Raw genomic sequence first — 8,298 nt, forward strand, 5'->3', positions numbered from 1 at the left:
ATCCTCCTGCCTCAGCCTCAGGAGTTCTGGGATTAAAGGTTTGTGCCACCACACCTGGCTTCATTGTAAAGCTCTGAAATCTTATTGTGTATTTGTACCAGTTTGGGGTTTGTTTGTCTGTTTGTTTTTTATTGTTGTTGTTTTTGTTTTTGTTTAATGCATTTTTGAAGAAGGTTCATTCTTTTTTTTTAATGGAAGCTTTATTTCAATCTAAATCACTTTAACTGTCCTGTCAAGTCTGAGTGTAATCTAGAAAGCTTAAAACACTGGTGTGATGAAAATGCTCTGGGCTAGGTTAGAGTATGTGGAATCCATTCTAGCAGCATGTCTAGCTGGCTACAAGATAACCTTATGCAACGCATTTTACTTCTAGATCTATTTCTTTGTTCATTAAAGAAACACTCAAGACACCAAATCCTCTGAATCTGTGAGCTAGGAAAAATAAGAATATAACAAAAGCAGACATTCTATTTGAGTCATGTAAAATATGTCTTGTGTTCAGGTAATAAGTAGTTCCTGAAGAGATTTTCTGTTAGGGAGGTATTTAAATAAAACCTTGAACGTTGAGTATAATTTTTACAAAAAATATGGCAGAGGCTCTCTCTCAGGAACCCAGAAGAGTGAGGACATTAAAGTAGAAAATCATGAAGCATGTCAGCTGAGAGCCAGTCATCTGGCTTGGTTAGAATGTGAAGTACAAGTGTAGAGACAGGAGAAGTATGGCCCTGAGATAGGAAGGTCAGAGTAAGGCTACCAGTTTTCAGGACGCCTCCCTGCTGAAGGGAGCTGCTCTGGGCTTGTTGAAAACTTACAATTGGGGGGCTGGAGAGATGGCTCAGCGGTTAAGAGCACTGACTGCTCTTCCAGAGGTCCTGAGTTCAAATCCCAGCAACCACATGGTGGCTCACAACCATCTGTAATGAGATCTGATGCCCTCTTCTGGTGTACTTAAACATAATAAATAAAATTTCTTTTAAAAAAAAAAGAAAACTTACAATTGAACTTATTTGCTATTCATAACAACCCTGAGATAGATCCAATTTTTGCACATATTTGAAGATGAAAAATAGGCACAGAAGCTAAGTAGCTTGCCCAGAGTTACACAGCTAGTCAGTTGAAAAGTTGAGAGTCCAACTGGAGGCAGAAACAGGCAGATTTCTTCTGCATAGGAAGTTCTAGGCCAGCCAGGGCTACACAGAGACCCTGGAGTGGGGGGTCAGAGGGAAGGCTACACTTCCTTCCTGGGCAGTGTGCTGTTGAAAGAGTCCATGAAGGAAGGAGTCATTTATAGTTATGGAAGAGGGGAATAACATGATTGAACTGTTCATTATAAATTCTAATCTGGCACCATTGCTCCTTAATGCAGTTCTTTTTAAGATTCTCTTTGCCTATCACATCATAGTAATAACGCTTATTGAGACTTGCTGCTACCTGTGTTAGCCATACTTTGTTGAAGGGGTTGTAAATTAATATACTTTCCTGAAAGATGAGCTTACATTTCCAGAATTTTATTATCTAATTTTGTGTGTGTGTGTGTGTGTGTGTGTGTGTGTGTGTGGTTTTGTAGATCAAACCTGGGGTTCTGGGCATGCTAGACAATTGCTTTACTATTGAGGTATATTGCCAGCCCAGTGTCCTGATTTTAAATGTTTTTCTTTTCATAAACACACACACACACACACACACACACACACACACACACACGTATATATATGGTTGTTTGTTTGTTTGTTTGTTTTTGCAGTGCTGGGTCTAGAACCCAGGACTTCTTAAACTTTAAGCATTCTTCCACTGAACTACACCTACAGCCATGAGTTGACTCAGCAGTTCTGCTTCTCAGAATTTACCTTGAGGAATACTCAGCACTGTATGCACAAACATGTTTATTGCATGGTTGGTGGAGGTGATTTCCTCTGTCTGAGGCATGATCTTGCTGTGTAACTCAGGCTGGCCTAGAACTCATGTTCCTACTTCTTCAGCTTTCTAGTGTTGGGGGTGCAGACCTGCCCTCCCCCCACCCCGTCTGTCTGGCTTGTAGTATATTTTTATTAATTGACTTTGATACATTCAAGGTCTATGTTATATGTATGTAAACTATAAACCATAAGTAATGACCATCCAATGACTTCCCCCATTCTGAGAACTGGAATAGTCATGTAATTGAGGTTACCAGTCTTACATAGCATGGGCTTATCTTGAACTTACTGTGTAGCTAAGGATGTCCTTGGACTTTTATTACAGGTGTGCACTATTCTACTTGCTTTATATGATGCTAGGGATTTAAATCCAGGGCTATATGCTTGCTAGACAAGCACTTTACCAACTATTCATTTTATTTTTTAAGGCAGGATCTCATTTCATCTGGCCTCAATTATCCTACATAGCCAAAGATAACCTTGAATTTCTGTTCCTGTTGTTTCTACCTCCCAAGTGCTAGGTACTAGGATTGCAGAATAAAGTACCATCACATCCAGTTTAATCTAATGCTGGAGAGAGAACTTAGGCCTTTTCTAGGCCAGCGCTCTACTAGTTAATGTCCCCACCCCGTTTATTTTTGAGACAGGTTGTCTGTAGCTCAGATTGGTCTAGATCTCAGGAGATATCGTAAACACAAGTTATATGAGGGCATCACCTGGCATGATAGTGGAGCTTTTGTTTACTTATTTTGCATTTATTTGTGTGCTCTTGCTACAGGCAAATGTGGAAATTAGAGGACAGCTTGCGGGAGCTAGTTCTATCTCGGGGGTTCTAGGGATTGAGCTTAGTTCTTTATACTTGGTAGCAAGCACCTTTTCTGCTGATACATCTTTCTGGCCCTTAGCACACTGTTTGACAGTAAATTTTGGTTTTAATAGGTGTCACATTCTTGTACAGCTTGAGTAAAGGGTGATGAGGGGGCAGTGAGGAAATATAGAAAGGATGCATACCAAGTCACAGAAAAGCTGGCATTTGATGGTCTGGGCTCTCAGAGAAGCTGAAGTACCTTCAGAAGCTCAGTGTGTTTGTTTATTATATACAATTGAATAGGAGGCTGGGTTTGTGGTATACAACTGAACAAGAAGATGGGTTTAGCTAATCTTAAGAGCAATGTCTATAGGGGAGCATCCTTCAGGCTGTACACATTTCTGGGGTGGGGCTGGGGGCCAAGATGGACATTTTTCTGTGCACACTGTCAACATGATACTCAGATCCAAGGGACAATATACCATCCCTCTGAGCCTCATCCAGGGAAGGTGTTGTCATGCCTACATGTTTGGGGCATTGGTCCTTCACATGGCAGTGCCCATGTCAACAGCACATAGCACTCGGGACTTCACTCAATCCTACCAAGTATACTCTCGTGATAAGCATGCTAAGTACATAACCTAGTAACATAGTCTTTCTCTTCATTGTTGAGTATTACATGCTGAAGTTAATGATGTGTCATCATTTTGTACAGTTCTCAGCACAGTAGTGTGTTTATATCATCACAGATGACACTGATGTATGGTGACATGGCATCACCTGGTGATAGGGGTTTTGTTTTTGTTTTGTTTTGTTTTGTTTGTTTTTTAGCATTAGGAGTACTGTCTTAGACACTGCCTTTTGTTAGTTGAAAGGTCAATATATGATATATGACATTATCAATTAGCTAATAACAGTCAATATAATCTTCTAAGAGTCTCTTCTAATCTTTCCATAGAACTATAAGCTATAACAAGCAGCAGATATTCTGTTTTTGACAGGGTATTATGTAGACCAGGCTGGGCCAGAATTGGGAATGGTGTTTCAGCCTCCCAGCTGCTGGGGTTACATGTATGCCCCACGATGCCTGGTACCAAACTGGCTGGTTGAAATATTTTGTCACTATGAAGCAGTCTTCCATTTTCCTAACCTCCAGCATTGCTTTATAATCAGGTAACAAATATGCACACAACAGTGGCAGGTTATATAGATACTAGGATTCTAGCTACTGCAGCGGAGGTTCAATCTCACCTCCTGTCTCAGCTCCCTAAGAGGTGGGCTTACAGCTGAGAGCCGCCATGCATGTCTTAGCTTCTTTAATTCAGAGCCAGTTTTTAAGAGTCGGGTATGTTCCTCAAACTAACCACACAAGATGCCTACTTCTGGCTAGCATGCCTGTATCTTCCTCTTGCTAATGACCTACAATTAGAGTTTACCTAAAGTCTTCTTGTATTTAAAAATATTTATTTTATGTGTATGAGTGTTTTTCTTGCATAATATGTACGTGCATAGAGCCCAGAAAGGGTATCAGACTCCCTGGCACTGGAGTTAGAGATGGTTGTGAACCACTGTGTGGGTGTTGAGAACTGAACCCCAGTCCTCTGAAAGAGCAGCAAGTGTTCTTAACCACTGAGCCTTCCTTCTCTGCACTCCCCTTCTTTTCCTCCTACGATGCTTTCATTCCTGCTGCCTGTTTATCTCTGTACAGTTGTATTGGCTGGCTCTCTCATTACTGCAAGTTTTCAATAGTCTGTGCTTATTCTTATTTAGGCAATGTTTATTTTCCACATTATCATTAATACTTGTGAAACACTGTGATTGCTGATAGCATACCTCAGATAAACAGAGGAGTTAAACCACATTATGGCTTACACTTTCAGAAGTCTTAGTCCAGCTTGATAAGGACATGGAAGACATGGAACATCAGGACGAGGAAGAGGTAGAGATGGAGAGGGTCTGGGAACAGGGTGCAGCTACAAGGACAAAGCTAGCTGACCGACTCCTTCCAGCTAAGCTCTATTGCCTTAAGTTTCTGGAACCTCCCAAAAGAGGAGTCAGCAGCTGGGCACATGGCCTTAATGAGCGAGCCCCTGAAGGCATTCCCCACACCAGCCCCCTAGAGGCTCATTGCAAAATGCTGTCAGGTTTTTTTTCCCCAAGTATGTCCATAGTGTCTATAATTCTAAACTTGTTTTTTTAAAAAAAAAAAAAGAAAGAAAGAAAGAAAACCAAATCTCATCAGGAGGTAGTGGCACAGGCCTTTAGTCCCAGCACTCAGGAGCCAGAGGCAGGTTGATCTCTGAATTTGAGGCCGGCCTGGTCTGAAGAGCAAGTTCAAAATGACCAGAGCTACACAGAGAAACCCTGTTTTGGGGGTGAGGCTGGGGGGGAAAAAACCAAAAAAATCTAAGTCTCCTATGGTCTTTTTACCACCCTGTATCTTACCATCCCCTCCCACTCACCCCCCCATCACTAGATAGGAGAGAAAAAAAAAGAATTGAGGGGAGAGAGCCCTGAGTATAATTTCTTTCTTATTTCCTAAGCACTACTACTAACAAACTGTAATCAACCTTTGAACGACCCACAACCCCACCTGTGGGGCTCTAGCATTTATATAACCTCTGAAAAGTTCCCAGAATTCCAAATGGCACAAAATTGCAGAAACTATCTGCAGCTGGCAAAACCACACCTCTGCTAGAGCAAGAGGCAAATCATAGTCAACTTGTTTCAGATAGTTCTAAGCAGCCCCACATCACCACACCTGGGATTAAAACAAAAACATATAGTATTTTCTGTGTATTTTAAAGAAACCAAAATTCCAAAATTCTCACTACAGTCTCCCATAAGACTCAAGACAAATTCATAATTGTGAGCTCTTGTAAAATAAAAAAGCAAAATTACTTATATCTAATGAGCAGTGACACAGAAAAAGCCTATTTCAAAAGAGGAATGGGAGCAAAGAAAGATCCCAAATTAGCAGGGCGAAATACTAAGTAAGCCTTAGTATAGGGCACATGATAACAGTACTGAGCTGCCATGGGCCCACACATCCTTTCACCATGGCTTTGCTCTTTGGACGTGGTCTATTTCTTGGGCTGGCTTCATTCGCCACTTGCAACTTTCCTTGACCTCTGTATCATACTTCAACATTCTGAGATCCCCATTGTATTTTAGGCTTCTACCTCAACAATTTCTTGCACTGTTCTTTCTGAGGCTGTCTGCAAGAACTTTAGCATAGTTACACATTACCTAGTATTCTGGGCTTTCTTTTATAAAGTCCTATAACTTGAATTTTGAATACTGTAAAAGCCTCCACAAGCTCAGCTCCTAACTGGGCCATTGTACATAGCGAGGTTGGCCTGTGAGCACCTGAGTGGCTGAGCATAGTGAAAAGAGTTCTGGAAAGAACTTTATAAGCAGCTCTCTGAAAGCAGGCCACCCCAGAAGTGCTGTCTTCTTGATGGAAATCAGATGGGTTTACTCTTTTATATACTGAGCCTGCCTGCGCTGGGTGGGGTTTGCCCAACATCTGAGATGCCTTCAAAGCGTCTTCCTTATTATCCTGATCCAAAGCACTGATTTCTTTTTCTTTTCTAAAAAAAATGTATGTGTATGAGTGTTTTACCTGTATCTGTGTCTATTTACCACTTGCAACCCTGCTGCTGCAGAAGCCAGAAGTGGGTAAGGGATCTTCTGAAACTGGAGTTACAGGTGGTATGAGCTGCCAAGTGGATGCTGGGAACTGAACCCTGGTCCTCTGAATTGTGGTCAGTGCTCTTAACCACTGAGCCATCTTTCCAGCTTTGTGGTTTCTTTTCTTTTCTTTTCTTTTCCTTTCTTTCCTTCTCTTTTCTTTCCCCAAGGCAAGTTTCTCTGTGTACCCCTGGCTTTCCTGGAACTCACTTTGTAGATCAGGCTGGCCTCAAACTCAGAGATCTCCCTGCCTCTGCCTTCCAAGTGCTGGGATTAAAGGCCTGTGCCACCACTGTCCAGCTCAGTGGTTTGTTTTCTTTTTTGTTTTTTAAGATTTATTTTATTTATTTGAGTACACTATAGCTGTCTTCAGACACATCAGAAGAGGGCATCATTACAGATGGTTGTGAGCCACCATGTGGTTGCTGGGAATTGAACTCAGAACCTTTGGAAGAGCAGTCAGTGCTCTTAACCACTGAGCCATCTCTCTAGCCCCAGCTCTGTTTTTAATGCCAACTTGCAGCCATACCATTATTGTCTAAAACTACTTCCCTTTTTGGCCAAACTACACTTTTTTTTTTCTTTTTCAAATGTTCGCATACTAAGTCTGGCCAAGGAAGCCAGCAATAACCAAGCCATAGTGCAAAATCCAGTGAAACTTTCTCCTTTAAACTGATTAATCCATCACCTTTACATTCAGTCTAATAGAAATCTCTCAGGACACATTCTTGGCCTGAGTGCAACACAATGACCTTTAGTTCAGTTCTCAGTAGAGTTCCTGTTCCTGTCTGAAATCTCAAAAGCACAGCCTTTCTTTCTTTTCTTCTTCTTTTTTTTTCCTTTTGGTTTGATTTGGCTTGGTTTTTTGAGACAGGGTTCCTCTGTGTAGCCCTGGCTGTCCTGGAACTCACTCTGGAGACCAGGCTGGCTCGAACTCAGAAATCCGCCTGCCTCTGCCTCCCAAGTGCTGGCACAGCCTTTCCTACCTGTGTTTCTCCTTCTATTCTGGTTTTCCCTTTGGACCAGAGTTGCCCCTTGGGCTCTGTTCACATCATTCCAGAGCCTCTCTAGCCTACATCCTCAAAGTTTTCTAAATTCTTCCTATAAACCAATATGAACCATATGGCCATTCAGAGCAATAAACCCCCTTCTTTGATACTAATTTTGTTAACTTTTTTTAAAGTTAAGAATATTTTCACACAAGTTAGCTTTTGTGTGTGCTTTACAGCCCGTGTAGAAAAATAGTACACTGAGTATAAACACACTTGGTTACTTAAAAGGATATATGCTCTTCCAACATAGAAAGTAAGACCTCAAGAGTATTGTTAACTACAAAGTGAGCCCCCACTGTTTTTAGTTCCCTGAAGGGGTGATTGCCTGGAGGTACCGCAGTATCAGGGTGGTGGGTGTATGAGTGAATAAGACAAGTGCCTGTCCATGTTGTTTCAGCTCCAAATATTTATCTAATATATTGTTCTCAGATGAAGAATCAGGTGTTACACTAATAAGAACAGATATGACATTTGGTGTTAGCAAAGAGGCTCAGAAGTGATTATAAGTAGAGTTTAGAATGTTTTTAATTTCATTTACTTATATGTATGTGTATACATTTGTAAATGCCATGGCACGTATGAAGGTTAGAGGACAACTTTGGGGAATTATTGTCTTACTGCACAGTGGATTCTAAGACTCAAACCCAGGAATCAGTCTAGGCAGCAAGCATCTTTTTTTTTTTTTATTAGATATTTTCTTTATTTACATGTAAGTTTCTCCATTCCCAGTTTCCCCTCCAAAAAACAAAGAAACAAAAAACAACAACAAAAACAACCCCCTGTTGCCTCCCCCCTCCCCATGCCTGCCACCCCACCCTCTCCCACTTAT

General features: G+C 41.3%; 1 protein-coding gene and 1 non-coding gene across 2 annotated transcripts in view; one reads left to right on the forward strand and one right to left on the reverse strand.

Moving 5' to 3' along the window:
* The window catches only part of Lats1 (large tumor suppressor kinase 1), a 32,312-nt gene that overhangs the window by 2,870 nt on the left and 21,144 nt on the right, over positions 1–8,298 (forward strand). The gene's annotated exons all lie outside the window — the stretch shown is intronic.
* Positions 7,782–7,970, reverse strand: LOC116097941. Its single transcript, XR_004121608.1, has one exon. It is a non-coding gene; the product is annotated as a U2 spliceosomal RNA (small nuclear RNA).

The sequence above is a fragment of the Mastomys coucha genome, unplaced genomic scaffold, assembly GCF_008632895.1.
Source record: "Mastomys coucha isolate ucsf_1 unplaced genomic scaffold, UCSF_Mcou_1 pScaffold2, whole genome shotgun sequence".
Classification (NCBI taxonomy): domain Eukaryota; kingdom Metazoa; phylum Chordata; class Mammalia; order Rodentia; family Muridae; genus Mastomys; species Mastomys coucha.